Here is a 10,581-nt window from a genome sequence, read left to right as displayed (position 1 = left end):
TCCATACCCTTAAGAAAAAATGGGGGTGGGTGGGGAGGGGGAGTTTCAACTCGCCACCCGGGTGTAAACTGCTGTTGTGGATTGGACGCCCGTTTTAGAAACCACCGGATTTTCATTTTCATTGAACCAATGAAAATTGAAACCAGGCGACCTCTATAAAATTTGGCCGATAATGAACGGTTCACCATAACATTTGGCCGACAATGAACGGTTCTCTATAACATTTGACTGATAATGAACGGTTCTCGATAACATTTGGCCGATAATGAACGGTTCTCTATAACATTTGACCGATAATGAACGGTTCACCATAACATTTGGCCGATAATGAACGGTTCACCATAACATTTGGCCGATAATGAACGGTTCTCTATAACATTTGGCCGATAATGAACGGTTCTCTATAACATTTGGCCGATAATGAACGGTTCACCATATCATTTAGCTGATAATGAACAGTTCACCATAACATTTGACTGATAATGAACGGTTCACCATATCATTTAGCTGATAATGAACAGTTCACCGTAACATTTGACTGATAATGAACGGTTCACCATAACATTTGGCCGATAATGAACAGTTCTCGATAACATTTGACTGATAATGAACAGTTCTCTATAACATTTGGCCGATAATGAACAGTTCTCGATAACATTTGACCGATAATGAACGGTTCTCTATAACATTTGACCGATAATGAACGGTTCTCTATAACATTTGACCGATAATGAACGGTTCACGATAACATTTGGCCGAAAATGAACGGTTCACTATAACATTTGGCTGATAATGAACGGTTCTCTATAACATTTGACCGATAATGAATGATTCACCATAACATTTGACTGATAATGAATGGTTCACCATAACATTTGACTGATAATGAACGGTTCACCATAACATTTGACTGATAATGAATGGTTCACCATAACATTTGACTGATAATGAATGGTTCACCATAACATTTGACTGATAATGAATGGTTCACCATAACATTTGACTGATAATGAACGGTTCTCTATAACATTTGACTGATAATGAACAGTTCTCTCTAACATTTGGCCGATAATGAACGGTTCTCTATAACATTTGACTGATAATGAACGGTTCACTATAACATTTGGCTGATAATGAACGGTTCTCTATAACATTTGGCCGATAATGAACAGTTCTCTATAACATTTGGCCGATAATGAACGGTTCTCTATAACATTTGACCGATAATGAACGGTTCACCATAACATTTGACCGATAATGAACGGTTCACCATAACATTTGGCCGATAATGAACGGTTCTCTATAACATTTGGCCGATAATGAACGGTTCACCATAACATTTGGCCTATAATGAAAGGTTCTCTATAACATTTGGCCGATAATGAACGGTTCACCATAACATTTGACCGATAATGAAAGGTTCTCTATAACATTTGGCCGATAATGAACGGTTCACCATAACATTTGACCGATAATGAAAGGTTCTCTATAACATTTGGCTGATAATGAACGGTTCACCATAACATTTGACCGATAATGAACGGTTCTCTAAACCATTTGGCTGATAATGAACGGTTCTCTATAACATTTGGCCGATAATGAACCGTTCTCTATAACATTTGGCCGATAATGAACGGTTCACCATAACATTTGGCCGATAATGAACGGTTCACCATAACATTTGACCGATAATGAACGGTTCACCATAACATTTGACCGATAATGAACGGTTCTCTATAACATTTGGCCGATAATGAACGGTTCTCTATAACATTTGGCCGATAATGAACGGTTCACCATAACATTTGGCCGATAATGAACGGTTCACCATAACATTTGACCGATAATGAACGGTTCACCATAACATTTGGCCGATAATGAACGGTTCTCTATAACATTTGGCCGATAATGAACGGTTCTCTATAATATTTGACCGATAATGAACGGTTCTCTATAACATTTGGCCGATAATGAACGGTTCTCTATAACATTTGGCCAATAATGAACGGTTCACCATAACATTTGACCGATAATGAACGGTTCTCTATAACATTTGGCCAATAATGAACGGTTCACCATAACATTTGACCGATAATGAACGGTTCTCTATAACATTTGGCCAATAATGAACGGTTCACCATAACATTTGACCGATAATGAACGGTTCTCTATAACATTTGGCCGATAATGAACGGTTCACCATAACATTTGACCGATAATGAATGGATCTCTATAACATTTGGCCAATAATGAACGGTTCACCTTAACACTTATTCCCCAGATGCAAAGTGCAGGTATTAAGAGTAGAGCCAGGGTCTGTGCCCCTTTATGTTGTCCCAGGATTTCCAAGACTTCCTCCAAGAGTAGGCGAACTGCCTGCATCTATAATAGGTGCAGTCAAAGCGCGACCATGTAATTAAGGTGGGCAGGGGTATTTCTGGCCGTCATGCTTTATTTCCCTCAAGGTTTGTTAGAAGAACACCTCAAGAAGCTGATATTGGGCCTTGCACCTGGACCTTCTTTAGATCAGAGGATCTAGGGTGGTGGGTAGCAAGAGAAGGGAGGCATGAGAAAGTAAGTCCAATCTTTCTCTTCCAGACTACCCGTAGACTTTTGGATCTGGGGACTTTCAGGATTGTGTTTTCCAACACCAGCCAGAAGACCTTGATGCAGGTGGCCAGGCCTGCCTGATAGCCGTGCTGCTACGCCTGTATTCCCATTTACATTTCTCGGCACAAGTCCCTGCCTGCGCTGAGGTGTGATCGGGCAATGCTAATGGCCTCACCCACCAAATTGAGGGATGGTCAGGTCAGGACTGGAGCAGCACACTCAAGGTGCACCAGTCCAGTGCCCTGGCAAAGGGAGGGAGGAAGAATATTGGGCTATTTAGGCCTTAGTGAGTAAAAACTGTTGTGCTTTCCCATCATTTTCCTCTGCTCGTCATCAAAGAATAGCGCAGTAGGTTTGGCCAAGGGCTTAACTTCACAGTTATTAAGCTCAATAATTGGCTTAACTTGTATACATTTTTGGATGCTTCTCTATGAAGTTATCACCATATTAAAAGTGCAAAATATGATGCTTTGATGGTAAATCAATGCATTTTCTGCAGAATCTACTAACAGACCTCCTCCAAAATTCTTCATGGTAAATTTAGCCCATAGCCTTCTGCACGAGTTTGAGGAGTTGGGTTCACCATTTGTTCTGAACCTGCAGTGTTGCTGTAACATTAAATTTGATAAATTTGGGTAAGTTCAGATTCAGGATGCATTTCACAGCTCATCTATTCACGAAGATGCAGATTTCTCAATTTCACTGATATGTTCACATATGCGCAATGCGATTCCATGTATTAATGGAACAGCAACAGATTTTGTATTAAAATGTAAGCATTAGCGTTGCTCTTTGTTCCATTATATTTATTCTGCATCCAAATTACTCTGCAGCTAAAATGCAATTATTTTGCTTTCTCAAATGCACTGAAATGAGACCTCTCCACAATTCCTACTGCTCTGTGTAATATTTCATTACAGACCATTCAAATAGAATATTTCAGTATCACATATTCTTTGTGCTTGAAAAAGAGGTTTGAAGTGAGATTCACTATTCAAATATATATTTTGGCCCTAAAATTCTGCAGGGATCTACTGGTCTCCCAACATAACTCTGGTGGAATCCCCTGGGAAACAGTGGAAAAGTTTGGGGGTCCTGCCAAGTTACAGCTGGAGAGCCCTCATGGGTTTTCAGGGTTGGTGTATTTTATGTTTGTGCTTCTACCTGAATCTTGACACTATTCATTCTTTACCCAGAGAGCAGGCCAAAAACCAGGAGATAAGAATTGTTTAAACAGTGGATTCAATAAAAAAAAGCCTTGCTGAGGTTTTCAGATGTATTAGGTTATATTTTCTGATTGAGTTCATCCAATAAACCACCATAATTTGGGCAAACTCAACTGCAAAATTGGGCAGAGATATCCATCGACATTGCATTGTGTGCACATTTCTGCCTATGAATCAAATGGAGGCTTCATTATAACATGTAAATTAAACTGGGAAGACATTGTTTTGTCTATCACGCTATTTCTCAATATTTGTGCAATCAGGACACTGCATCATCTCCACGCCCATATATAATTGGTCCGAGGTTGCAGGAGGATCAGCTATGGAAGCTAATTTAAGAGAAATAGGAAGATTCTGTGAACAATTGTTAGGCAATGTCTACATTGTTTTTCTTGGTTTATTTTTGTTCTTTCTTTATTTGCCTTTGTGATAATTAGAGTCATAGAGAGTCATAGAGTCATAGAGTCATACAGCACGGATAGAGGCCCTTCGGCCCATCGTGTCCGCGCCGGCCATCAGCCCTGTCTACTCTAATCCCATATTCCAGCATTTGGTCCGTAGCCTTGTATGCTATGGCATTTCAAGTGCTCATCCAAATGCTTCTTGAATGTTGTGAGGGTTCCTGCCTCCACAACCCTTTCAGGCAGTGAGTTCCAGACTCCAACCACCCTCTGGGTGAAAAAGTTCTTTCTCAAATCCCCTCTAAACCTCCCGCCTTTTACCTTGAATCTATGTCCCCTTGTTATAGAACCCTCAACGAAGGGAAAAAGCTCCTTAGTATCCATCCTATCTGTGCCCCTCATAATTTTGTACACCTCAATCATGTCCCCCCTCAGCCTCCTCTGCTCCAAGGAAAACAAACCCAATCTTCCCAGTCTCTCTTCATAGCTGAAGCGCTCCAGCCCTGGTAACATCCTGGTGAATCTCCTCTGCACCCTCTCCAAAGCGATCACATCCTTCCTGTAGTGTGGCGACCAGAACTGCACACAGTACTCCAGCTGTGGCCTAACCAGTGTTTTATACAGCTCCATCATAACCGCCTTGCTCTTATATTCTATGCCTCGGCTAATAAAGGCAAGTATCCCATATGCCTTCTTTACCACCTTATCTACCTGTTCCGCCGCCTTCAGGGATCTGTGAACTTGCACACCAAGATCCCTCTGACCCTCTGTCTTGCCTAGGGTCCTCCCATTCATTGTGTAGTCCCTTGCCTTGTTAGTCCCTCCAAAGTGCATCACCTCGCACTTTTCTGGGTTAACTTCCATTTGCCACTGTTCCGCCCATCTGACCAACCCATCTATATCGTCCTGCAGACTGAGGCTATCCTCCTCACTATTTACCACCCTACCAATCTTTGTATCATCAGCGAACTTACTGATCATACCTTTTACATTCATATCCAAGTCATTAATGTAGACCACGAACAGCAAGGGACCCAGCACCGATCCCTGTGGTACCCCACTGGCCACAGGCTTCCAGTCACAAAAACAACCTTCGACCATCACCCTCTGCCTTCTGCCACTAAGCCAGTTTTGTATCCAAAGTGCCAAGGCACCCTGGATTCCATGGGCTCGTACCTTCTTGACCAGTCTCCTGTGGGGGACTTTATCGAAGGCCTTACTGAATTCTTCTATTTTCTTTTTTTCCCTATACGCCATTACTGCCAAAATTGGTTTCCCAATGGGAATCCCCCTGTATCAGAGCTTTCTAGAGGATCACAGAATCAGAGAATAGTATAGCACAAAAAAAAAGGTCATTGGGCCCATCAAGCCTGCACCAATGTTTTTATCCCTCTCACTTCCCTTACCCTTTCCGAGCACGACGCTCTTTCTCAAGCATTATCTAGTTCCTTTTTAGAAGTACTTAATGAAGCCGATTTGCCTGACCCTTGCACCTGAAGAACGCCCAGTTCCTCAAGCACAAAGATCAGGAAAAAGGGGCAGAGACCCAATTAATCAGGTTTCCTTTAAAGTTGTCCTTGGATTTCTGGCAGCTTTCCTTGTGTGACTGTGGTGGGGGATGGTGGGGGGAGGGTGGAGCTGCACCTACACCTGCAGTAGGCACAGGCACAATGATCCCATTCAAATGAGGCAGCAGGGGCCGTTCCCAGCCTCATGACTCATTTTCCTGATGTGACACCGGCAGGGTGTCCCAGCACAGGGTAATACAGAGCACTGCCCTGGCCCCGAATCCTCACCTACCAGAAGGTCTGCGAGCATCCAGAGAGTAAAGAAAAGAAGGCAAGTCACCTTTCAGTCTTTCTAAACCACCTCCCAGGATGTTGACAAGTTCTTGGGGCCTTATGGCTGCCAATAGCATATGGTTGCGCTTACTTTTCCTGGCCTTTCCGCTAGTGCTAGGCCCTGTGAGAGAGTGGGGCTGTGCCAGGGGTGCCCTGAAGCCAAGTAAATTGCCCAAGTCAGGAAATCCTGTTGCTCCTTGGCCAGGACAGGAGTATGGCACTTTGGGTGTGCCAGGGATGAAAGGAAAACCTTCTTTATGGCATCTACTCAACAACTTGTGACACAACATTCCACATTTCGGTGGTGCATGACCCACAGGTTCGGACCCAGTGAGCCTCACTATTTACAATATAATCTTTAGGGCCTGTTCCGAGGGAAATGGTGAGCTTTTCACAAAATTAAAACATAGGCTATTGTATCCTTTTGCAAAACCTACCTGACACTTATTTAGAAGTCTGACTTATATTTTTACAACATACAAGCCCACATTTGGCTAAAGTCACATAAAACACCAACTAGAATAAAGCATTGGCATAATCTACAAGTCTCTTAACTCTCCCTGAAAATACATTAATCAGCTAATCTCATAGTCCACACAAGCACACAAACTGAAAAGCATGATTGAAAGATTCTAGTAGAAGGAACCCATCTGTTCCACCTTCTGTTTACTAAACTAATTTGCCACTTAGATTTATCATTTGACAGTATTTGGGTTGCCTTTTTTAGATTGGACAAACTGTGTTTCACTTCTCCTGCCTCATTATGAATGAGAGAGGGTTACCTAATTGACTAAAAGTCATTTACCCTAATTAAAAATATTTTTAAAGGAACAGGGTTACAGATGTAAAGTGTCTTGCAAAATATTTTGCTTTGTTTAGAAATAGAAGCAACTGCTCCAACATGTTTTGGGTTTTCTTGCTTTATCTCTAAATACAGGTAATGCTTCATCTCCAGGTGCAAACCAGAGGCATATGCGGGTGGAGAATATTATGCCAGGTCTCCACACAACTTTTATGAATTTCCTGGAGATTTTCTGGTGAGTGGGGATGGGGGCAGAGCAGATACACTCCATGAAGGCACAGCTTAACTGGCCCTACCATCACATTTTCATCCATCAATGCTGGAAGGACACCCCCTTTTTAAGGGGTGCTGAGAAGAAGTAGGCCTTAGGCCCTGTGCTCAGCCCCTTGGATCAGAGAATCTGAGAGGCGCAAGCAACAAGAAGATGGAGGTCCAATAAAGGTAAGTACCTTTTCCTTATAGGTACTGGACACCGTGCTCACTCCTGTTTCTGGACAACTGGCAGCCATTACCTTCTCAGGCCTGCAGGAGTGGGTGGATTTCCACCACTGTTTGTCCAGGTCCAAGGGTCCTGTACCAGTGGTGCAGCAGCCCTATGTTAATGACTAGGAAATCCAGGTGCATTCAGATCATGTCAGGCAGACTAGCACCCAGACACAAGAGGGAGGAAGACAATTGGTGCTAAAATGTCTCTGCTTTTCACAGATAATGTCACAGTTTCCCAGATTTTATTCTATGTTTGTGATATTTTTCCTTTCGTAAAGTCAGTTCAATTCTTCCCTCATCAGGGAGATTGATCAATGGTTCTAATTTCTTTCTTAAGGACGAGAAGTCCCTTATTCCATTTTTAGTTGGCTATGGTATAGTGGTTAACTTAAATTTATAAATGTTTAAACTTCTACAGGCACAGATTAAAGAAGACGTCAGAAACATGGTTAGTTTCCACACAGCAATTTTTTTAAGTAACAAGTGATTGCTCAAAAGTAGGACTTAAAGCAAAAATATAGATATTTCTGATGCCACCTGGCCTGTTTCTGCCTATTATTAAAGAGCTGTTAATGTCTCAATAAAGATTTCTCCAACAGAAACAGCATTTAAAAATCTGGTGATTAAAATATGATGAAAATCAAAAATTAATAGTACCAGGTATGATGGGCAGCACAATGACACCATCAAAGCACTGATCATGTCAGCATGCGCCCTCTTATTTATAAACAAGGTAAAGAACAAACTTTCATTCATATAGCAGCTTATTGTTTCTCTTTGAAACATCACAAAGTGCTTCACGTACAATGGTTTACTTTGAAGTGTGGCGTAATTTTGCACACAGCAATATTCCACAAATAGTAATGGGGTGAATGAACACTTACTCTATTTTTGATTATTGTAAACAATTTTACAACACCAAGTTATAGTCCAACAATTTTATTTTAAAATTCACAAGCTTTCGGAGGCTTCCTCCTTCCTCAGGTGAATGTCAAGAAATCCTCGAACCTCTCGCATTTATAAATCACAGAACAATACCTGGTGATTACAGACAGTCTTTTCAACTGCCCGTTGCCAAGGTAACCAAAGTGTTCAGACAGGTAGGTGTTACCTACAGGGCCACCGAATATACAAACGGCCAGAACAAAAAAAAACAGAGAGAGAGAGGCAGAAACATAGAAACATCCGGAAGGAAAAGACAGCAATTGACCCGTTATATTAAAAACAGTTAACTTTTGTTCGCTGGTGGGGTTACATGTAGCGTGACATGAACCCAAGATCCTGGTTGAGGCCGTCCTCATGGGTGCGGAACTTGGCTATCAATTTCTGCTCGACGATTTTGCGTTGTCGTATGTCTCGAAGGCTGCCTTGGAGTATGCTTACCCGAAGGTCGGTGGCTGAATGTCCTTGACTGCTGAAGTGTTCCCCTCCTGTCTGGCGATTGTTGCGCAGTGTCCGTTCATCCGTTGTCGCAGCGTCTGCATGGTCTCACCAATGTACCATGCTCCGGGGCATCCTTTCCTGCAACGTATGAGGTAGACAACGTTGGCCGAGTCACAGGAGTATGAACCATGCACCTGGTGGGTGGTGTCCTCTCGTGTGATGGTGGTATCTGTGTCGATGATCTGGCATGTCTTGCAGAGGTTACCGTGGCAGGGTTGTGTGGTGTCGTGGACGCTGTTCTCCTGAAAGCTGTGTGATTTGCTGCGAACGATGGTCTGTTTGAGGTTGGGTGGCTGTTTAAAGGCGAGTAGTGGAGGTGTGGGGATGGCCATAGCGAGGTGTTCGTCGTCATTGATGACATGTTGAAGGCTGCGGAGAACATGGCGTAGTTTCTCCACTCCGGGGAAGTACTGGACGATGAAGGGTACTCTGTTGGTTGCGTCCCGTGTTAGTCTTCTGAGGAGGTCTATGCGATTTTTCGCTGTGGCCCGTCGGAACTGTCTATCGATGAGTCGAGCATCATATCCCGTTCTTACGAGGGCGTCTTTCAGCATCTGTAGGTGTCCATCGCGTTCCTCCTCGTCTGAGCAGACCCTGTGTATTCACAGGGCCTGTCCATAGGGGATGGCCTCTTTGACGTAGTTAGGGTGGAAGCTGGAAAAGTGGAGCATTGTGAGGTTATCCGTGGGCTTGCGGTAGAGTGAGGTGCTGAGGTGCCCGTCTTTGATGGAGATTCGTGTGTCCAAGAAAGAAACTGATTCTGAGGAGTAGTCCATGGTGAGCTTGATGGTGGGATGAACTTGTTAATGTTATCGTGTAGTCTCTTTAGTGATTCTTCGCCGTGGGTCCATAGAAAGAAAATGTCGTCGATGTATCTGGTGTATAGCGTTGGTTGGAGGTCCTGTGCAGTGAAGAAGTCCTGCTCGAACTTGTGCATGAAAATGTTGGTGTATTGGGGTGCGAATTTGGTCACCATGGCTGTTCCGTGTGTTTGGGTAAAGAACTGGTTATCGAAGGTGAAGACATTGTGATCCAGGATGAAGCGGATGAGTTGTAGGATGGCGTCTGGAGATTGGCTGTTGTTGGTGTTGAGTATTGATGCTGTCGCAGCGATGCCGTCATCGTGGGGGATACTGGTGTAGAGTGCCGAGACGTCCATCGTGGTGAGAAGTGTTCCTGGTTCAACTGGTCCGTGGGTACTGAGTTTTTGTAGGAAGTCTGTAGTGTCGCGACAGAAGCTGGGGGTTCCCTGTACGATGGGTTTCAGAATGCCCTCGATGTATCCAGAGAGGTTCTCACACAGGGTTCCATTGCCTGATACGATAGGACGTCTGGGTGTGTTGGCTTTGTGTATCTTTGGGAGGCAGTAGAAGTCTCCCACGCGGGGAGAACGTGGGATGAGAGCGCGTAGGATGCTTTGAAGGTCTGGATCGAAGGTCTTGATCAGTTTGTTGAGCTGGTGGGTATGTTCTTTGGTCGGATCTGCGGGTAACCATCTGTAGTGTTCCTGGTTGTCCAGTTGTCAGTATGCTTCTTTGCAATAGTCCGTTTTGTTCTGTACGACGATGGCTCCTCCTTTGTCCGCTGGTTTGATGACGATGTTGCGGTTGGTCTTGAGAACGTCGATGGCGTTGCGTTGTGCTCGGGTGACATTCTGGACTGTCTTCTGAGTGCGGCTGATGAATCTGGCATTGACGCATTTCCTGACAGCTTGAGCATACATGTCAAGCTGAGGGCAGCGACCCTCCGGAGGAGTCCAGTTTGACTCTTTC

This window comes from Heptranchias perlo, chromosome 1 (assembly GCF_035084215.1).
Source record: "Heptranchias perlo isolate sHepPer1 chromosome 1, sHepPer1.hap1, whole genome shotgun sequence".
Taxonomy (NCBI): domain Eukaryota; kingdom Metazoa; phylum Chordata; class Chondrichthyes; order Hexanchiformes; family Hexanchidae; genus Heptranchias; species Heptranchias perlo.
The sequence above is the reverse complement of the archived record's forward strand: the minus strand, read 5'-3'. Positions refer to the sequence as shown.